Source organism: Saccopteryx leptura, chromosome 2 (assembly GCF_036850995.1).
Source record: "Saccopteryx leptura isolate mSacLep1 chromosome 2, mSacLep1_pri_phased_curated, whole genome shotgun sequence".
Lineage (NCBI taxonomy): Eukaryota > Metazoa > Chordata > Mammalia > Chiroptera > Emballonuridae > Saccopteryx > Saccopteryx leptura.
The window spans coordinates 95,222,691-95,246,440 of record NC_089504.1 but is presented as its reverse complement, the minus strand read 5'-3'; the positions used below and the strand labels follow the sequence as shown (position 1 = coordinate 95,246,440).

Genomic DNA, 23,750 nt, shown 5'->3' with positions numbered 1-23,750 from the left:
CTTTTGCTTCTACCTGTTACCCTTAAAAATCTCTTACTTCAGCTCAGTCACCTATTCTAAGTCCTAGAATCTTGCCTCCAACTATAGGACAAGTACATCTGAATCTATACTTTTGTTCAAAAAAAAAATCATCTAGATATGTTTGCTTTACAATTCAATTGAACTGTCTCTAGTTATTGTATCACAGCAATCCAAAGTTATAAAAAAATATTTGAATCCTCTCCCTAACATATCTTTTAGGTATTCTAGTTTACACTGTACCTATCTGGTAGTTCACTACTACAGTAAAGCTTAGTGCAATGCTAGGCCATCTAATAAATGCTCATTCAATAAATTAATAACACTAACCACCTATCAGACCTGCAGCAAACATAATGGAACAGCATGCTGGTACATATGGATGCATTTAGAAATGTCACTACTGGTAATCTTACTCTACCAGCTATATATAAATCAGAACTTTCAAAAAATGGTTTGGAATAATCAGCTACCCATTTTGGGAAGAAAATATAGAGGGATGAAAAGTCTAAATTTTAAAAATTAAATCATTAGAAGAGAAAAAGGAGAACGTGTTTCAGAAATTTCCTGACAGTGATGGCAGAATGAACACATGCTTTCATTCCTTCCCAAAACCTCACTAAAATGACAATAAAAGATATTTGATTTGGGGGGATTTTTTTGTGTATGTGACAGAGACAGAAAGAGTCAGAGAGAGGGACAAACAGACAAGAAGGGAAAGAGATGAGAAGCAAAATTTCTTTATTGTGGCACCTTAGTTGCTCATTGATTGCTTTCTCCTAAGTGCCTTGACTGGGGGGCCACAGCAGAGCAAGTGACCCCTTGCTCAAGCCAGCGACCTTGGGATCAAGCCAGTGACCTTGGGCTTCAAGCCAGCAACCTTTGGGCTCAAGCCAGTGACTATGGGGTCATGTCTATGATTCCACGCTCAAGCCAGCGACTCCACGCTCAAGCTGGCAACCTCGGGGTTTTGAACCTGGGTCCTCCGCGTCCCAGTCCGATGCCCTACCCACTGTGCCACCACCTAGTCAGGCTGATTTTTGTTTTTTAAGGTGTACACTTACAAGGATGAAAAAAAATAAGAGAAAACATCAGTAATATTTCACAAGCTAGAAGGCAGATAGACAAGTGGTAACTGATTTAATAGACTGGAGAAAACTAAATCTGAAATGGACAACAGGAAAGCTGAAAGTAGCCCATTTTACATCCCGTTTTATATCACTGGACCCCAACAAGACATTAGGACATCTGGTATATCTGGAAATAGGGATGAAGGAGGACCCAAAATTAGGTCAACTGGTTTAAAATTTATCTAAGATGCAATTAGATCCCCAGATCTTTGTTCCAACTCCTAGCAGCCCAGACCACAAACCAACCGAAATGCAGTGATTCTCTGGAGATGATAAAACAGAAGGTCTCTGGACCAGGAATCAACAGACACAGTTAAGAGCAGGCCTATAGTTCCACAAGTTGGGGGTTTGGGGAGTGGCCACGGGTTAAATAAAAATGTGTAAACTGGAATATTGAATGCTGAAACACTCCTAACCCCAAGAGTTTTCAAACCATTAGAAGAAAAAGATACGGATGTGTTTCAGAAATTTACTCAGGCCCTAGAATAACAGTAGTCTGACTTATGGATGGCAAGACATTCTGATAAGCCAAAGAGTAAAGATCTAAAGGTACTGACATGAGAGAGTTCCCCAACACTCAACTCAACCGGATCTTTTTTTTTTTTTTTTAATTTTATTTTTTTAATGGGGCGACATCAATAAATCAGGATACATATATTCAAAGGTAACAAGTCCAGGTTATCTTGTCGTTCAATTATGTTGCATACCCATCACCCAAAATCAGATTGTCCTCTGTCATCTTCTATCTAGTTTTCTTTGTGCCCCTCCCCCTCCCCCTTTCCCTCCCCCTTTCCCCCCTCCCTCCCGTAACCACCACACTCTTATCAATGTCTCTTAGTTTCACTTTTATGTCCCACCTATGTATGGAATAATGCAGTTCCTGGTTTTTTCTGATTTACTTATTTCGCTTCGTATCATGTTATCAAGATCCCACCATTTTGCTGTAAATGATCCGATGTCATCATTTCTTATGGCTGAATAGTATTCCATAGTGTATATGTGCCACATCTTCTTTATCCAGTCATCTATTGACGGGATTTTTGGTTGTTTCCATGTCCTGGCCACTGTGAACAATGCTGCAATAAACATGGGGCTGCATGTGTCTTTACGTATCAATGTTTCTGAGTTTTGGGGGTATATACCCAGTAGAGGGATTGCTGGGTCATAAGGTAGTTCTATTTTCAGTTTTTTGAGGAACCACCATAGTTTCTTCCATAATGGTTGTACTACTTTACATTCCCACCAACAGTGTATGAGGGTTCCTTTTTCTCCACAGCCTCTCCAACATTTGCTATTACCTGTCTTGTTAATAATAGCTAATCGAACAGGTGTGAGGTGGTATCTCATTGCATCAACCGGATCTTTTAATGGGAATCTAAAAGTCAGTTAAGTGTATCCCATGCACGTGGAGCTTTTGTTCAGCTTTTTTGTTCTCTCTTGTAAATATAAGCAGACAACCATGCACTAATTACTAGACACTGGAGAAAACCTCTAACATATACAAAATATACAGATAAAAGCAACGCAAAAGACAATTACTTTTAAAAGTCATAACATTAATATCTTTACAGCAGAGAGGAAGTAATACTATATCCATGAAACAAAAAGAGAATGTTAATAAAAAGAACACTCGGAGAATAGTCTTGGAAATTAAAGATATAATAGCAGAAATGAAAAACTCAATAGAAAAGAATTTAAAGTTGAAAAATGTCTCAAAAGTAAAGCAAAAAGACAATGTGATAGAAAATAGGAGAAAGATAAGAAAATCTGAGGATCAGTCCTGAAGGTCAAATTCCAAATAAAGGAGCTCCAAAGAAAATGGGAGGGGAGGATGTAATCATAAAAATTGTCTTAGAACTAAAAAACAAGAATTCTAGATTGAAAGGGCCAAGTGCCCAGAACAGTGGACAAAAAGAGCTCCACATCAGAGCACGTCATCACAAAATTGTAAAGACACCAGAAAGGAAAAGGAAATGAAACAATGTTTCACAATTCTGAAGGAAAATTATTTTTAACCTGGAATTCTATATCCAGACAAACTATCAATCAAGTGTGATCCAAAATAATTTACATCCCACACACTGTTTTAAAAAGATACTAGAGGATATGCTCCACCAAAAGCAGAGAGTAAGACAAAAAAGAGTGTATAGTAAACAAGATACAATATCATAGAATGGATAGGAGAATGGATGCTAATAAGAGAAAAGTCTAGGATGGTTATAAATAAGTTTTGAAATAGGAAAAGAAGAGGCTATTTATACCTGCCCAAAATATAAAATTTTATGTAAATGCCGAAAGAGCTAGAAGAAACCTCTACAAATCTCAGTTTTATATCCCACTAATGTCTGACTCATGGACATACATAAAGGTAAAGTGGTTACCAAGGAGAAGGGAAATGGGGTGGAGGGGGAAGAGGAGTAAAGAGGGACAAATATATGGTAACAGAAAATGATTTGACTTTGGGTGATGGGCACATAAGGCAATCAACAGCTCAAATAATATAGAGTACTTACCTGAAACCTATGTACTCTTATTGATCAATGTCACCCCATTAAATTTAATTTTCTAAATTAGAAAAAATAGAGAAAACTCCATGAACTCTAATTTAAAAAAAAAGAAAAGAAAAGCAAAGAAAAGAAAAGAATGAAGGAGGAGGCAAAAGCAATAGTCAGTCACTGTGGTATACCCACCTCCTATGCCAGTGATTTGCTACCTTTTTATATAATGGCACACGTAAACTAATTATTAAATTCTATGGCACACCAAAATATATAGTAGTATATTTTTTTGCCACTCTGACAAAAAAATTGGTATAGTTTTGATTGATTTACAAAAAAAAAAAAAAAAAAGATATTACCTACCCTTTTTACTCCAAAGTGACTTCTGAAAAACCAGGTACCTATACTTGATTATAGGGATTTCTGTTACCAAGAATCAACCAATCAGAAACAACCTTATTATGCAACATAATCAACGAGTTGCAACTCCATTATATGGCCTATAATATATTTATGGTTTAAGACAGGGCATTCACACCAGACGACTATAGTTCTGTTGGCTGCTGTCATTTTGCTATTTGACAATCTAAGAAAAGAGATCAGTGCCCCTGACTATATAGTCAGATATTACATGTTTTAGAAATTCTTGTGGCATACCAATTGAAAATCACTGTTCTGTGCTGATAGAAATATCCAAAATTCTTCTCAATAAGAGATTACCATATCAGTTATGTGCTTCCACAATTACCAACTTCAGGTTACAACATGGTACTTAACAATAGTTGGATTCAATTCTCCTGATCAGAAAATTTTTTAATAATTAAGAAACAAATGTAAATGAGATTCAACTATCTTATTTTGATAAATGCTGCCTCTTTTTTTCAAGGACTAAGGATCATTTGACTGCTCTATAATCCAATGTAGAAACTTCCCCAAGGCTGACCAGGCGGTGGCGCAGTGGATAGAGTGTCAGATTGGGATGCAGAGGACCCAGGTTTGAAACCCCAAGGTCACCTGGCTTGAGAGTAGGCTCACCAGCTTGAGTGTCGGGTCGCTGGCTTGAGCATGAGATCATAGACACAACTCCATGGTTGCTGGCATGAGCCCAAACATCACTGGCTTGAGCAAGGGGTCACTGGGTCTGCTTTAGCCCCCCCCCCCCCCAGGTCAAGGCACATATAAGAAGGCAATCAATGAACAACTAAGGTGTTGCAATGAAGAATTGATGCTTCTCATCTCTCTACCTTCCTGCCTGTCTGTCCCCATCTGTCCCTCTGACTCTTTCTCTGTATCTGTCAAAAGAAAGAAAAGAAAGAAAGAAAGAAAGAAAGAAAGAAAGAAAGAAAGAAAGAAAGAAAGAAAGAAAGAGAAAGAAACTTCGCCCAAAGTCCATTGAAGATAATTAGTAAAGGCAAATGAAATTTAAAATGCGCTCACCAATAAACAAGTGAACAAAAACAAACAACCACCCTGTCCCCAACCAAAAATTATTTGGCCCAGTTCTAGTGGATTCTTTGTACTCTTAAGTTGAATAAAAATCATAAAAGATTTTATAGGAAATCAGACCACAGAAAATATTATATTGTCAAACTGATACCTCACCAGCCGTCTCACTAAGTAAACACAAATTAGAGCACAGCTATGAGAGGCTAGTCCCACATTGGTCTAGATGAGAGATAAGATACCCCCCCCAAAAAAAGTGCTCTGAATCATTTAGAATAAAATTATTTTCTTGAATAAAACTAAAAGGTCAAACTAATACAAATCTAAAATATCAATTATTTTTAGTGTCTTTTTATTTCTTTTAATTGACCAATTAAATTGGATTCCAGTAATAGCTAATTTTTGCCAAATTTAATTCTAACAAGTTAAGTTTAAAGACCATAAAGAAAGGATAAAATATACTGTATTTTTGCATTCCTACAATTCAAAAGCAACAGGATCAGCTTTTCTTCAGGCTATAAATAAAAATGCCATACTTTAGACTTTTTAAAAACATACTTTATTCCAAAATTAGGAGTGAAAATAAAGCTCAAAAAAGAAATGACTTCCCAACCTTGAATTCAGTGGCATTAATATTAATGACAATCCTACTCATTGCAAAGGCATGGCCCAGAGTGTTTACATTATGAAAAATGGGTCTGGAATGTCATCTTCAGTAAATTTTAAATTGTTTAATCTGAGGTTTTGCTAGATTTGTAACAGCTGTACTTGTGTTTACAACTATAATACTGTCTCTGCAGCATGGCACTCCCTTATGCAGTTTTTAGATCTAGTTGGTACAAACATGACAGACTGGTCAATGGAAATAAGTTTGGTATCTCTCCAGGGCTACAAGTTAAGTCAGAATAAAGTTTTGTTTTGGATTAACATGGTACAACAAATGCATCATGGCCTTCAAAAGTTCTATGGTAATGGTTACAGAAGGATAGGATGAGAACTTCCATTCATGTATAAACATTTGGAAAATGACTCAATTTGTGTTTGTGGAATTCAAATTTTGTTTGGGGAAAAGAGATGCATATCAAATTCACAGTGGATCTAATTTGTTTGCTGGCTCTCATGGAGGCTCTCAGGGCCCGTAACCAAGCAGAAACTGGCTAGGCAGTATTTAGAAACCACATTTCTTATAATACCACTATTTACACAATAGAAAGATGCAACTATAAAGCCGTCTAGAAGACTTCTTAAGAAAGTTTCAATGGGAAGCCTCAACAACCCTCAGACATGGGGCTGCTGGTGCAATGAATAGAACACCAGACGAGTTTCATTTCCCGGATAACAGTAAACAGCTTTGTAACTATCCTCAGTTTCCTTCTCTATAAACGTTTCAAAGAGAAGTTATTGTTGAAGGTGAACATATTCTGCTGAAATCAGTTGAATCTGGGTAATGAAAAGTGCGCATCTCTTTCCGTAATTAAAAGGTTATCGTGCCATAATGATTGAGATACATTTAAAAGTTGCATAAACAGAATAGCAGAAATTCTTCAGCAGAGATTCTCATTTTGGGGCAATCTCTCAGGAACACCCTGATCCAGGTTCAAATTAACTTTTCTGAAAAGGCTCCACTTTATTTTTCTTTTCTTTTTTAATGCCTGCCTCACCTTGGCTCTTAGGGTTACTGTAAGAATCACATACAATCTATATGAAACTAATTTGGAAAAGCGTTAAACACATTTACTAGGGTTTATAACCAAAGTCATGTTAGAGATGAACCAAGAAACCAAGAGAAGTAAAAAAAATTAATTAACTAAAAAATGTGGGTTTTTTTCCTTTTTTTTTTTTTGTTTTTTTTTAAATAATTTTATTTTTTTAATGGGGTGACATCAATAAATCAGGATACATATATTCAAAGATAACAAGTCCACGTTATCTTGTCGTTCAATTATGTTGCATACCCATCACCCAAAGTCAGATTGTCCTCTGTCACCTTCTATCTTGTTTTCTTTGTGCCCCTCCCCCTCCCCCTTTCCCTCTCCCATTCCCCCCTCCCCCCCGTAACCACCACACTCTTATCAATGTCTCTTAGTTTCACTTTTATGTCCCACCTACGTATGGAATAATGCAGTTCCTGGTTTTTTCTGATTTACTTATTTCGCTTCGTATCATGTTATCAAGATCCCACCATTTTGCTGTAAATGTTCCGATGTCATCATTTCTTATGGCTGAATAGTATTCCATAGTGTATATGTGCCACATCTTCTTTATCCAGTCATCTATTGACGGGATTTTTGGTTGTTTCCATGTCCTGGCCACTGTGAACAATGCTGCAATAAACATGGGGCTGCACGTGTCTTTACGTATCAATGTTTCTGAGTTTTTGGGGTATATACCCAGTAGAGGGATTGCTGGGTCATAAGGTAGTTCCATTTTCAGTTTTTTGAGGAACCACCATACTTTCTTCCATAATGGTTGTACTACTTTACATTCCCACCAACAGTGTATGAGGGTTCCTTTTTCTCCATAGCCTCTCCAACATTTGCTATTACCTGTCTTGCTAATAATGGCTAATCGAACAGGTGTGAGGTGGTATCTCATTGCCGTTTTGATTTGCATTTCTCTAATAGCTAAAGAAGATGAGCATCTTTTCATATATCTGTTGGCCATTTGGATTTCTTCCTGGGAGAAGTGTCTGTTCATATCCTCTTCCCATTTTTTTATTGGACTGGTTGTTTGTTTGTTGTTGAGTAAAAAATGTTTTTAAAACCAACAGAACAAAAGTGTTGATACCTAAAGAGTATATGGTATATTATTTGTGCAGGAATAATAATTCTTTTTTCTATAAGTATGAAACTTTAAACTCACCATAGAATATAGATTATTGTAGTAATTCCTCCAATAAGTATGAAAAATTTGATCTGAACTACCTATCCATTTTTTCCCTGTTAGTTTGACAATGGAATGCATTTCAAAATGATTCAAAAGTTAGTAAATTACTTTAGATAAACGTCATAAATGCAAATGTCCACAATAGGTAAAATAAACAAGTAAAACAATCTGACGGACAACGCACCATCCACAAAAGACAGCCGGAGCTTAGCTTCTCCAGCTATTGTCAAAGAGAAGTCAGAGCTAGTGCCGACAGACTGCCTTTCATCTTAAAAATCACAAGGCTGGAGGCCCTGGCTGATTGGCTCAGTGGTAGAGCGTCGGCCTGGCGTGCAGAAGTCCAGGGTTCGATTCCCGGCCAGGGCACATAGGAGAAGCGCCCGTCTGCTTCTCCACCCCTCCCCCTCTCCTTCCTCTCTGTCTCTCTCTTCCCCTCCCGCAGCCAAGGCTCCATTGGAGCAAAGATGGCCCGGGCGCTGGGGATGGCTCCTTGGCCTCTGCCCCAGGCGCTAGAGTGGCTCTGGTCTCGGCAGAGCGACGCCCCGAAGGGGCAGAGCATCACCCCCTGGTGGGCAGTGCATCCCCCCTGGTGGGCGTGCCGGGTGGATCCCAGTCGGGCGCACGCGGGAGTCTGTCTGTCTCCCCGTTTCCAGCTTCAGAAAAATACAAAAAAAAAAAAAATTCACAAGGCTGGAAATAAAGGCCTCTGAGTCAGTGCAGCCAGAAAATGGGAGGGGCCAGATCCTGGAGACTGCAAAAAATCTGCACCAGGGATAACTGCACAAAAGAGACATCTAACATGCACGGGACTGTGACATCAGCAAAATTGGCATATGATAAGCCACTGATATTTACGAGTTTGTTACCACAGCTAGCAGTTACTGAGACTAATACATTGTTCAATATTTATTAAATAAATGCCTAGAGATGTATATAGATGCCTCAGCCAACTAAGAACCTAGGCATCGAAAGTTGGATTACTGTCCCTCAGTAAAATCCCAAAGTAATGTTCTTCAGTCCCATTAGGACATCATGGCTTGAATTCCAACACAATACTAGATTTTACCCAAGAGAAATCTAGTGGAAAGTGTGTGTCCATACAAGGACTTGTACATAAATATTCACAACAGTTTTATTTGTATAGTCAAAAACTGGAATCTACCTAAATGTCCATTAAAAGGTGAAAGATAAACTGTGCTATATCCAAACAATGAAATACCATTCAGCAATAAAAAGGAATAAACTATTAATACTTGCTACAACACGAACACTCAAAACTGTATTAAAGTGAAAAAAGACAGACAATAAAGAGTACATACTCTGACTCCATTTGAAAAAAATTATAGAAAATTGCAAATTAATTTATAATGACAGAAAACAGATTAGTAACTGCTGGGAATGGGTGGGGGGGTAATGTAGAATGGAATGGGAGGATGACATAGGGGTACTTGAAAATTGGGAGGGATGATATGTGTTCATTACCTTAACTGTGGTAATAGTCTCATATGTTAAAGGACACAATTTTATGTGTTTTCACTTATGTGTAGCTCACGGTATAAAAACAATACCTCAATTAAAATTTTTTAATAATTTTATTTAGAAAATTAAATTTAATGGGGTGACATTGATCAGTAAGAGCACATAGGCTTCAGGTAAACATCTCTATAGCTTTTGAACTATTGATTATGTTGTGTACCCATCACCCAAAGTCAAATCATTTTCCACCGCCATATATTTGTCCCTCTTTACTCCCTTTCCCCATCTCCCCTCCTCCAAACCCTCTCCCCCAACACCCCCGTAATCATGTCACTTTTTATAATGTCCGGGTCTCATTTTTATATCCAACCTATGTGAGAAATATAGTTCTTAGCTTTTTCAGATTTACTTATTTCACTTAGTATAATGTTCTCAAGGTCCATCCATTATGTTGTAAATGGCAATGTCATCATTTCTTATGGCTGAGTAGTATTCCATTGTATGTACGTACCACTTCTTCTTTTAAAATAATTAATGAATAGTCGGCTAGTCATAGCCACTGTAGCCACAAAACAATGTAACCAAAGATGATTCTGAACTAGTATAAGAATATAAGACTTTACCATTTTTACCATTTTGTCTCAAGAATAAATAATTCTTTAAAAACTCAAATTATTTTAAAATTAAACAAATTAGACTTAAGTTCTTTTAAAACTAAAAGGATTTAGTACAGTTAGGCATACATTAAATGTGTACAGAGTACACTTGTAAAACTAAACAGAGATACCAAAAACTTTCATATCATATAATGAAATAAATTTCTAGCTTTTCATATCTCCAAAAAATGTCACTACCAAAATTCAAGATATTTTCCATAGCAATTATCTTAACTTAAAATCACTAAAATGTAAAATAAAATCAACCTTCTTATGGCTTTCATATGAAAACATTGTTTGTTATGCTAAAACTGGCTACATAGTTTCAAAAATACCAGTTTGTCAATATATACCAGCAAGCAATACTTATACTAGTTTTGCCAACCTTTTTAGTATAACAACTAAGAAATTGAATGGTGCTGGTCAGAATCAAAATAAGGACATTCTCTTGGGTGCAAAATACTACAGAAACTTCTACTTGATAAATAAAATGCCATGCTTAGAATTACTCATTTTCAAGGCCAATGATTACAGATACATGGCAAACAGCATCAAAAAAGAATCAGAAATGAGATCTCATTTGAAATTAGAAATGTCCAAAAATACATTCTAAAAGTCTTTTATTACAAACTCTGATCTGTAGGAATAGGCTATGGAATCATAACCCATACTGGACAAAGAAACATTTGAAAACTCCAAGTTCAGAAAGCTAGGGCTAAACTATAAGTGTCTCCGCCACACCAATCAAATCTGGCTAAAACAATAAAAGAAATCTATTGGTTCAAGAAAACTGGCAAGTGCAGAGATAGGGCAGACTTTACAGTTGAGCCATTCTTCCATCATGCTTCCCTCATAGCAGCAAAATAGCTTAGTCATTACAGGAGTCACATTACACACCATGCCACCCAAAACAAATTATACACTTAAAGTCTGGCATCCCAAGTAAGAGACTTCGTATGTATTCTTTTTTTTTTTTTTTTTTTGTATGTATTCTGACTAGACTTGCTAAAGCTTATGCCCATCCTAGCCAGTACTTGTGACCATGAAAGTTTTATTGCTTATTTTAAGGGAAATTGTTTTAAGCCAATCACAGTCAATTCCAGAGTCAACAAGTGTTCCCTGAAGTCTACATAATGGTAACTATTGAAAGAAAATCTATGCCCTGTTGGGAAGGAAGGTAGGAGGAAAGGATGCTTGGTAGGCAGCCCTAAGGTAAACAATCTTGAAGGAGCTTGCTAAGTGTTGTAGACATAAGGAATACACACATAAAACAATAGTATAAATTTATGCATAAGGACAGAGGAAAAGTAATTACTCATAATCAGAATTGACCAGCAAGGAATTAGAAGTTGATAAGAAAATCTGTGAGAACATCACAGAAAAGTACAAGCAGAACCAATAGGGTTAAGTACAAGGAGGACTTATTATGTTATTGATTTAAATAAAGAAACAAAAAAGAATCAGCCCCAGGTGGATGTTGGAAGTCACGACAGTAAATACAGTAGTACCTCTAAATTCCTATGACAGACGAAAAACAGTTTAGCAATTAGGTACCTTCAAACCTGACCAGGTAACAGATCACAGAACCAACTCATATTCTTCAGTAAGGCCTGCCCTGAATCATTCTCTGTGTGTGAAAAACAGCAGGCTCAACTGTCTTATGAGTAGTCACTCGAGTCCAGACCCAAGATCTCAGATTCTGCTAAAATAGATTAAACTTACATAAAATGCTTATATGCCATATATATTTTTTTACTACAAAATCGGTTTGGGGCCTCTTAAAAAAAAAAGTCCCAGAAATCTGAAAAATGAAAATCATGAGATAAAAAGTAATGTGAACTACAGCCAGACAAATATAAAGTCAGGTTATCTGGGCCCCGCCATGACACTGACCACAGCCCAGTTCCTTTCCTCTTCCCCGCCCCTCCTGCTCTCTAACTCCCCTTTCCCAGGTACCTGTATTGGTTCTAATTTTCAAAGGTCTGGGAAGGAACAAAGGAAATAGAAAGCCCAATTCATCACTCTACAAAAGCCTGCCATATTCTCACCAAAACCTACCTTTTGTCATACAGAAGTGGTGGTAACTCTAGATTTCACTTTCACAATTCAAGACAATTAATAGGGTTCAATCAGGACAGAGAAATCACATTGTAATTTGAATGGGGAAAATTAAATATAAAGCACATTAAATATAACAATGGATTGGTGTAACAAGAGATTAGCTAGTCAGAAGTAAAGAGAACTAAAAAATACAGGGATAGCAGATACCAGGAGCACTCAGTCCTCCCAGAGCTAAGATACAGTGCCCAAGCAAGAGCACAATCTTTTCTACCCAAATGAGGTCTAGACCTTGCTGGAGAGAGCAGTCATGGCTCACTGAATAGCAGTGAAGTCTCTGTGGGTGCTGCGCCAGCACAACTTGCTGGAAGCCCACTTTTTATAACTTGCCAGATACCCACCCTGCAGGATGCCATGGAAAGCTGTTCATGACGAGGTGCCTCAGCAGAAGCACTCAGTTACAAAGTCATCAGTGAGGGATACTGCGGTAAGTTGTTGGCAGCTGGGCACTGCTGGCCATAGTGCTACTGGAACAAGCACTGGAGGAGCCCACATGCCCAGGAGTCCTAGTGCTGCAGCAGATGCTTTGCACCCAGAAGGCCTGACACTGGCGGAGTCCTCTGTGCTCAGGGGCCCTGCGCTGGGGGAGATGCAAGAATCCAGAAGCACTGCACTGAAGCTGCCCCATGCTAGCAGACCCACTCAAGCTATGGGAGCTGAGCACTAGGAAAGCCACGTAGGCCACAAGAGCTAGAGAGACTCGCCTTGCCATAAAACATCATACTGGTCCACTACATGAACATTATGCTGAATGCGCCTGATGAGCAAGAAGTAGCAAGTATGTTAGATGGTCTCTGTCACATATTCTTTTCTTCCCCCCAAACACTTAAAAATATAAAAAACAGCCTGACCAGGTGGTGGCGCAGTGGATAGAGCATCGAACTGGGACAAGGAGGATCCAAGTTCAAAACCCCAAGATCAAGGGCTTGAGCATGGGCTCATCCAGCTTGAGCACGGGCTCACCAGCTTCAGCGAGGGATCGCTGGCTAGAGCATGGGATCATAGACATGACCCCATGGTCGCTGGCTTGAAGCCCAAGGTGGCTGGCTTGAGCCTAAGGTTGCTGGCTTGAGCAAGGGGTCACTTGCTCTGTTGTAGCCCCCCAGCCAAGGTACATATGGGAAAGCAATCACTGAACAACTAAGGAGCTGCAAAAAGAATTGATGCTTCTCATCTCTCTCCCTTCCTGTCTGTGTGTCCCTATCTGTCCCTTTCTGACTCTCTCTCTGTCAAAAAAAAAAAATATATATATATATATATTATATACATATACATATATATACATGTATATATATATATATATATATATATATATATATATATATATATATATATACATGTATATATATATATATAACATTCTTACCTCACAGGTCATTCAAAACAGGCAGCAGGCCAGATTTGGCACCCAGGCCACAGTTTGCCAATTCCTGGCCTGGGGCATGTTGAGATATCCTCTACAACAGGGGTAGTCAACCTTTTTATACCTACTGCCCGCTTTTGTATCTCTGTTAGTAGTAAAATTTTCTAACCGCCCACCGGTTCCACAGTAATGGTGATTTATAAAGTAGGGAAGTAACTTTACTTTATAAAATTTATAAAGCAGAGTTACAGCAAATTAAAGCATATAATAATAATTACTTACCAAGTACTTTAGGTCAGATTTTCGCTAAGTTTGGCAGAATAAATCTTTATAAAACAACTTACTATAGTTAAATCTATCTTTTTATTTATACTTTGGTTGCTCCACTACTGCCCACCATGAAAGCTGGAACGCCCACTAGTGGGCAGTAGGGACCAGGTTGACTACCACTGCTCTACAAGATGAAATACAAGTTGCTCCACCTTGCACCACCTACCATGCAAAGAGTTTAACGCTGGGGCAGAACTTTTCTAATTTTAGAGGTAGCATATACCACACGCACATGTGTGTATGTGTGCTATTTTTGACTCATCGATACAGTCCTGTATAAAACTGCCTCTTTTGAATGGGAGCAAAGCACAAGAAGGCTCTACATCTCAGACCCTTCAAGAATAAAGGTTTGCTCACTCACAGGTATAAAACTCCAAGATCTAAGGCCCTGGCTGAGGTTAAAGGAAATACAGAACAGATAGTGGAAAGAAGCCATAGATGTCAATTATGGCCTTATAGCTCAAAGACTGTAGTAGTTTTGTATATTTGCTTATTTTATATATATATATATGTATGTAAAAAATATATATACACACATATATACATGTGTATAAAATATATATACACATATATAAATATATATAAAATATACACATACACGCATGTATGTGCGCTTGTGTATATGTGTGTGTGTGTTAGAAATTGTCTTCTCTATTTTTCCATTTTTACTTTAGATAAAAGTTGTTGGAAGTTAACTTTAGACTTCAGGCAATGGACTATTCAGCAGGACTATCGCTGATTTTGAAAAGTAATGTATTCAGCAATAAATACAATAACTCTTGGGATTATGCATCTGCTCATTTTGGGAAAGAGTGAAAACTTATTGATTCATAACAAAGAGAGCTCTATCTTTTTTTTTTCCTGTCACATTTCTGTTTTTAATGGGTCAGTAATTTAGAATTCTCTGAAAGGACCAACATATTATGATGTTGTCAGGTGTTTTAAAAGAAGCCATATAAAGAATGAAAACATTCCAAATCTTAATTTAGATGCAGAAGACTTACAATAGTTTACAATTTTCAAGCTTGAAATTTGATCCCCTGTAAAACATTGTATTTTTCCTATTGGAATGGTTTAACAGAAGACCATAGCATTTGAGATGGAATGGTAGAGCACAAAATATAAGAGCAGATAATGAGAAGACTAAATGGTTTAAGATGATTTTCTTTTCTTTCTTTACTTACTGATTTATTGATTAACAAGCAGCTAAATCCCAGTGAAATTAACTATTTGCATTTGAATATGTAAGCAGTTTGGTTTTTAATTAATTAATTTTAATAAATAAATTTTTATTAATTTTAATGGGGTGACATCAATAAATCAGGGTACATATATTCAAAGAAAACATGTCCAGGTTATCTTGTCATTCAATTCTGTTGCATACCCATCACCCAAAGTCAGATTGTCCTCCATCACCTTCTATCTAGTTTTCTTTGTGCCCCTCTCCCTCCCCCCTCCCCCTCTCCCTCCTTCCCTCCCCTGCCGCCCCCTCTGTAACCACCACACTCTTGTCCATGTCTCTTAGTCTCGTTTTTATGTCCCACCAATGTATGGAATCCTGCAGTTCTTGTATGTAAGCAGTTTATTGTTTATAAACATCCCATTTAGCAAAGATATATGAACTCAGTATATTTTGGGGTATGTTGGCCTTTAGCAAGTATTGCCAGCTGAGCATTATTAGGAAGAAAAGGTAACAAAACTTAATCCTCTCATCACTTCACTCAACCAACAACTTCCCTTCTGCTTTGGTTCTTTCTTTTGTGAAAAAGACAATAATCAGGTAAACTCCAAACTTCATGGTCACTTCTGACCTTTTCTAACTTTGTGATTTGTTATAGCCAAGAAGTCAACAGTGAATCCCTCTAAAGTACATTGTAATCCATCATTTCCTGTCTGTTATCACAGTAAATGGTTTAGGATTTTCTTTTTTTTCTTTTTTTTTTAATAATTTTATTTTTTTAATGGGGCGACATCAATAAATCAGGATACATATATTCAAAGATAACATGTCCAGGTTATCTTGTCGTTCAATTATGTTGCATACCCATCACCCAAAGTCAGATTGTCCTCTGTCACCTCCTTCTATCTAGTTTTCTTTGTGCCCCTCCCCCTCCTCCTTTCCCTCTCCCTCTCCCCCCTCCCCCCGTAACCACCACACTCTTATCAATGTCTCTTAGTCTCACTTTTATGTCCCACCTACGTATGGAATAATGCAGTTCCTGTTTTTTTCTGATTTACTTATTTCACTTCATATAATGTTATCAAGATCCCACCATTTTGCTGTAAATGATCCGATGTCATTTCTTATGGCTGAGTAGTATTCCATAGTGTATATGTGCCACATCTTCTTTATCCAGTCATCTATTGACGGGTTTTTTGGTTGTTTCCATGTCCTAGCCACTGTGAACAATGCTGCAATGAACATGGGGCTGCATGTGTCTTTACGTATCGATGTTTCTGAGTTTTGGGGGTATATACGCAGTAGAGGGATTGCTGGGTCATAAGGTAGTTCTATTTTCAATTTTTTGAGGAACCACCATACTTTCTTCCATAATGGTTGTACCCCTTTACATTCCCACCAACAGTGAATGAGGGTTCCTTTTTCTCCATAGCCTCTCCAAAACTTGCTATTACCTGTCTTATTAATAATAGCTAATCTAACAGGTGTGAGGTGGTATCTCATTGCAGTTTTGATTTGCATTTCTCTAATAACTAATGAAGATGAGCATCTTTTCATATATCTGTTGGCCATTTGTATTTCTTCCTTGGAGAAGTGTCTGTTCATGTCCTCTTCCCATTTTTTTATTGGATTATTTGTTTGTTTGAGTTTTATGAGTTCTTTGTATATTTTGGATATTAGGCCCTTATCTGAGCTGTTGTTTGAAAATATCATTTCCCATTTAGTTGGCTGTCTGTTTATTTTGTTATCAGTTTCTCTTGCTGAGCAAAAACTTCTTAGTCTGATGTAGTCCCATTCATTAATTTTTGCCTTCACTTCTCTTGCCTTTGGAGTCAAATTCATAAAATGAGAGCTCTATCTTGTTAGGTAGTTAGTGAGTCAAAAAAAGAAATCACAAACAAAATCAGAAAATATCTCGAAGTGAATGAAAACTAAAACACAACATATCAAAATTTGTGAGATACTTTTTAAACAGTGCTTAAAGAGAAATTTATAACTTTGAAAAGTTGAATTAGAAAAGAATAAATGTCTCAAATCAGTAAGGTAAGCTTCTATCTTAAGAAACTAGAAAAATAAGAGCAAACTAAACCCACAGCAAAAAGATATAATAAAGATTAGAGTGGAAATTAGTTAAACAGAAAACAGAAAAACAATAAATAAAACCAATGCAATAAAGAATTGGCTCTTAATTTGTAATTTAAAATTTTTCCCATAAAGAAAAATCCAGGAACAGATAACTTCATAGGTGAATTCTGTCAAATATTTAAACTATTTCAGAAAAAATAAGAGAACACTTTCCAACTCATTCTTAGATAATTACCATAAAACCAAAGCCAGACAAAGATCACAAGAAAATTACTCACCAATATTCCTCATGAGCACAAATATAAATACCCTAAACACAATATTACTAAACCAAATCTAGTAACATATAAAAAGAATTATATACCATGGCCAAGTGAGATTTATCCCAGGAACGCAAAGTTAGTATAACACTTAAAAATCAACTAATGTAATAAAGCATACTAACAGAATAAAGAAATAAAACCACATGGTCGGTCCTGGCTAGTTAGCTCAGTCAAAGCATCGCCTGGAAATGACAAGGTTGCAGGTTTGATCCCCAGTCAGGGCACATACGGGAAGCAACCTTAATGAATGCAGCACAACTGAGTAGAACAATAAATGAATGCTTCCCTTCTCCCTCCTCTCTCTCTCCCTTCCATTCTGTCTCTCTAAAAATCAATCAATCAAAAAAATAAGAAGAAGAAGAATTGGCCATATAGCGCAGTTGGTTGGATCATCGTCTAGAAGTGCAGAGGTTTCCGGTTCAACCCCCTGGTCAGGGCACATACAGGAACAGCTGTTCCTGTCTTTCTGCTCTCTGTCTCTCTCTCCCTGCCTCTTCCTCTCTAAAAAACAAAACCACCACCAAAAAATGGTCATCTTAACAGATACAGAAAAGCATCTGACAAAATCCAACATTTATTCATGATAAGAACTCTCAACAATATAGGAACAGAAAGGAAAGTCAGAAAAGCTTCTCAACCTAATAAAGAGCACTTATGAAAAACTTATAGCTAACATCATACTTAAAAGAAATGATGAAATATTAAATGCTTTCCTCCTACGATCAGGAACAAGTTAAGAATGTCCACTCTCCCCACCTCACTTCTATTTAGCAATGTACTAGAGGTTCTAGGCAAAAACAAAACAAAACAAAAAACAGCATCCAGACACAATGAGAGAAGTAAAACTGTCTATATTCATAAATAACATGAAAGTATATATATAAAATCCTAAGAAATACACAAAAACAAAACAAACAAAAAACCTGTACGAAGTAATAAACAGTTACAGGACACAAGATCAATATATGAACATCAACTGAGATCAAGCTACAAACATCAGCAGTATTTTTATACACTTGCAATGAACAATCCAAAATGAAATTTGAAGAAGGTCCACTCACAATAGCATCAAAAATGATACACTAAGAAAAGTTAACAAAAGAAGGGCAAGACTTGCACATGGAAAATTATAAAACATGGCTGAAAGAAATTAAAGATCTAACAAACAGACATTTCATGTTCATGTTAAACTGGCAATTCTCCACCAAACAGATCTACAGAGTCAACGTAATTTCTATTAAAATCCATCATAGCAGGCTTTTTTGGAAAAAAATGACAAGATGATACTAAAATTTATATGGAAATGTAGAAAGCCAGAATAGCCAAAACAATTTGAAAAAAAAAAAAAAGATGAAATTATACTACCAAAATTTACTATAAAGCTGCCATAATGAAGACAGCATGCTGCTGATAAAAGAACAGGCATACAGATCACTGAAACAGAAATGGGAGCCCAGAAATAATGTATGGTCAATTGATTTTTGACAAAAGTGCCAAGGCAATTAAATGAAGAAAGAACAGTTTTTTCAACAGATAGTGCTGAAACAATTGGATATCAACAAACAAAAAGAGGAAGAATTTGGACCCACATGTCATACACAAAAGTTAACAGAAATTAATCAGAAACTTAAAGCATGATCCATACTTTAAGAAAAAATTTGTTATTTAAAAGATAACATGAGACTGATCAGTGGTGGCACAGTGGCTAGAGCACTGCTCCATGACACCAGGGTCCCCAGTTCAAAACCCCAAGGTCACTGGTTTGAGCATGGGCTCATGGGCTTGAGATTGGGCTTGCCAGCTTGAGTATGGGGTTGCTGGCTTGAGCATGGTATGACTGTCATGATCCCAAGATGCCTGGCTCAGCTGGAGCCCCTGGGTCAAGGCACATAGGAGAGGTAATCAATGAACAACTAAAGCTAAGCAACTACAAGTTGATATCTCTAATCTCTCTCCTCCCTCTTTCTCTCTCCCCTCCTATCTCTGTCTGAAATTATTTGCACTTGTTTCTGATAATGGGCTTGTATCTAGAATAAATAAAAAATGCTTAAAACCCAAAAATAAGATAACCAAATAAAAAAATGGACAAAAGATTTCATTGACATCTCAAAGATGACAAAGGAATTGCTAATAAGCACATGAATATATGTTCAATATCATTGGCCAATAGGGAAATGCAAACTAAAACTACAGGGACAAACCACCTCACACCCTCTACGATGGCTTTAAGAAAGAGACAATAAGTGGAGATGTGGAAAATTGAAATCTTCATACATTGCTGGTAGGAATAGAAGATGGTACAAAGTAGAAAACAGTTTGGCAGTTTTTAAAAGGTAAACATGAACTTACTATACAATCCAGCAATTCCAATCACAGGTATCCAAGAAAAATGAAAACATATGTCCACACAAATACTCAAAGCAACATTATTCCTCATAGCCAAAAAATAGAAGCAACTCGTGTCCACCAACTGATGAATGGATAAACAAAATGTGTTGTAATTCCAAAATGGGATACTACTCAGCAATAAACCAACTACTGATACATGCTACAGCACAGATGAATCTCAAAAACATTATACTAAATGAAGAAAGCCAGACACAAGACAGCACTTATTTTATGAATTCATTTATATGAAATGTCCAGAAAGGCTAATCTATAGAGACAGAAAGCAAATCAATGGTTGCCCGAGGCTGAAAGCCAGAGCCAGGAGTGAGTATGAACTTGCACACACAAACTTGCTATGGTCATGCAAATGTTTTAAAACAGAATTGTGATCATTGCATAATTCCAAAAATCTACTAACTTTACTAAAAAACAATCAGTTCTCTAGAAAACAGAGTACATCATTTCAAAAAGGTGATTTCCACATGAACTCTGCCTTCTTGTAACTAGAGAAAGGTATCAGGAAAATTATAGATATTCCAATATTATAGATCTTAAAAAGAAAATGATTTCTATATACCCAAAAGAGTTTATGAAGAACCTAAGAGAACAAACCAGATAACTTTGCAAGGTCTCTTCCAAACTGAGTCCTTTGTCCCCTCAAAAGTTGACATTTATTAGGAAATAAAATACTCAAGGTTTACATTGTTATCTAACTTTTCTGATGCATTTTTAACTTTTCCTTCAATACTTCTGTATTTTTATTAAAACACTGCAAACTGAAGGTACTTCTCCTATAGGTGTTCTTTCATTTTTAAAAAGTCCCTCCTACCCAAGCCTAAAATAAAACTTTACAAATCCATTTGGTGCTGATTTCAAGCCTGATTTGAGGCTTCACCACTACCAACTTGAACTGCCACACATGTGAAATTTCTCTGGCACTGTCTGCAGTCTAGTATATCAATCCAACTTTCTACTGCCCAGGCTGGCCTCCCTGTAGCTGGTTTTCATAAATACAAAATTTGTATAATTGTTACTGGAACTACTTGCTGAAATATGGAACTAGTTTAAAATATCATTTATTTTAAAATGTGCATGCACAGTCTCACATGCATGCAGAAACACATCTTCCACACCCAGACAATCAATCAAGTTCATGATTTTTATTAAAGAACGTAACAAAAAATTCTAATACAGAGTTTGCTTCTCTTTTCTGGAACCTGAGGAATATGACTGAATAATGAAAAATGAATTAAAATGTATAATATACCAAAGTATAATTAGTCCAATTCTAAAGAAGCAGGATCTAACTTTTACTCTGGGGTAAAAAGGCCTTTGATATAACTAAGAAAAGCAAATTCTTTTCTGATGTAGTCTTTCTTCTATGTGTATATGAGTAATGTACATGTGTGCTTCCTTTCATGTGAATCTGGCACAGTACATTAGATTGAAACATCAATTTGGTTTAAATGGATAAAGTCACAATGAACATGTTTTCTATCTAAGCTTATGTAATAAATGATCCCAACACATGGTATGAATTCCATTATTTGTAACAACCTTTCCTCCCCTCTTGAGGGGAATAATGAGAAAATGTTCTGAGCTGCACATCACTGAAGGTGAGTGACATCTATAAATAGTTGAAGTTGGGTGGCCCAAAAATGCCCTGTTCCTCTGATAAATGATACATCAATCACACTGCAGTTAAGATGTATTAAATGGGACACAGGTTAGAATAAACCCAAGTAGCCCAGGAGCTTTCCAAGTTTCAGGTTAGGACAAAAGCCCAGGCACACACAGGTCTTGGCTAGAATATTCCTGGGCCTCCTTCCTTAAAATTCTGGCCCCCAAAATCTCATGTTTCAAAAACTTCACATCTTTTTCCCCTCTCCAGACCTCTAGCCCGCACAACATGGCCATGGTTGTAAGCCCAACCACGTTAAAAAAAAAAAAAAGAAAAAAAAAACCCCAAAACAAAAAAGGGCAAGTAACAAAGGGCTTTGGCCCCGATTTGGCCTAGCGGTCAAACAGAGCTGTAGGGAGATGAGAGCCCATCAGAACCTTCCTCCACCCCTGGGATAAAGGGTCTGAAGGGCCAGAAGGGTAACAACCGCGCCCCGGGCTCCTCTAATCCGGCTTCGCCCCCTCCCAGCGCCGTGGAAGGAAGGGGAGCGGAGAGCACATGGCCAGCTGTAGGGGATGATGGTTCAAGGAGGCGAGCTCTTCACAGCTCCCACAGACCATGGGTGAAGAAATTCATCTCTGCATCCCTCTGTTAAGAACACAGAGCTGCCCGCCTTAAAACACAAAAAGAACCAAAACGCCAAGTCCCAGCTCCCACCTCTCCCGGGGTTCCCTTTCGTGGGGCCCCTGCCGGTCCCACCCCCTGGCGTGCCCCGCCCCCAACCACGCCCCCGCCGGCAACACCGCCCCTCGTGGGCTGGCACCGCCTCACGCCCCTGCCCACATCTCCCCCTCACCCCCAGCACGCGGCGGGAGCCTCGCTCACCCACCTACCGGCCAAGACCGCGGCGGACGTTCTCGCGAGCCTTCCGTCCCTACACCCTACGCCCCGGCTGACGTGTCGGCCAGACCCCCCAAGGGGAGCAGTCGTCTTCGCCCTCGTTCTGTGGCCTCTCTTATCTGGTGGTCCGCGCCAGAGCTGCTTCAGCAGTTTGGGCAGTGGTGGAAAGGATGTCACCGCCTCAATTCTGTGGCTGGAAAATTTGGCTTTGCCTCGTACTGGTTTTTTGTTTTGCTTTGTCTTTTTTTGGAATTTTCCCGCGGCCGCTCGGCAGTGGAGCCGCGCGCGCCCGCAGTGCACTCTGGGACTGGCGAGCGGTCCCACGCGGCATCGCGGGACAATTTCGACAAATCTCGGACTCGTGGGGGCGGGGCACGGCTGTCGCCGGCTGGGCGGAAGCTGGCCGGAGACTCCCGCTTTTGCAGAGTCGTGCGTGAGCCATCGCACCCTGGGAAGGACCCGCGCAGGGAAAACCCGGGGTTTTGAATCGAGTTGTTGCCCAGCTATTTCAAAGTTCAGTTCACATGGCAGGGAGGTAAAATGGAAATTAGACTTTTTAAAGAAAAACTGAGTGTCGAGGTGAAACCACTGAACAAAGCCTATAGACTATGACAGAGCTGGGGTCACACAAAAAAGTAATCTTTCTTGAGGTAATGACACACCCCTCTCCCCGCCGCCAATCAGTTTCATTCATACAGTGTTTGATTCCGCTTCAAGTCAGTTCAAAGCTGTATTTAAACCTCTAAATGGAAAGCAGTGTTTTCTGTAAATTTCATTCATGGCAATAGCTTATCTTGGTGAATTATTTTTAATTCTAGAATTTAGTAGTGCATAAGATTTTTCATAGATGTTGAGACTGTAACAAAAACTAGTTTGAGTAGTCTAACCTTCAGTTTCAAAATTTGTTTAAATTAATGCTTCATAATCATAAAACCACAATTTAGGAAGTGCTTTCAAGAAAATTTTCTGCCTTCTAAAATGAAGGAATACCCATTTTACCAAAGAATAAATTGAATTCAGAGATTAGGTAATTTACCAATGTATACAGCTTCTAAGTGATAACTTACCTAGAAGGTTAGTGGTACCAACAATTTTTTTTTTTTAATTGAAGGGACATGCAATAGGAACCCGATGCAGAATTTGAAAGAAAATTATCAGAAATGCAACTGCATTAGGGACTCAGGTGTTAAATTCATTCTTGAAAGTGTTCCCTGGCAACTAAGGAAATCTGTGCTTTTTGATGTGTGTCTAGTTCAATGTGGGCCTGTGTAGAGAGATACATGTTTGACTAACACTCCTCTTGGCCCCTCGGCCCCTTTTGGTGGTAAGAAGAAA

General features: G+C 38.0%; 1 protein-coding gene across 2 annotated transcripts in view; it reads right to left on the bottom strand.

Annotated features, from left to right (window-relative positions):
- The window catches only part of FANCC (FA complementation group C), a 306,682-nt gene extending 283,994 nt beyond the window's left edge, over positions 1 to 22,688 (bottom strand). For both annotated transcript variants that reach the window (XM_066365719.1, XM_066365720.1), the window contains exon 1: positions 22,409 to 22,688. The gene's annotated coding sequence lies outside the window, so the exon portion shown is untranslated. The remainder of the gene's footprint in view (positions 1 to 22,408) is intronic.
- Positions 22,689 to 23,750: the final 1,062 nt, after the last annotated feature.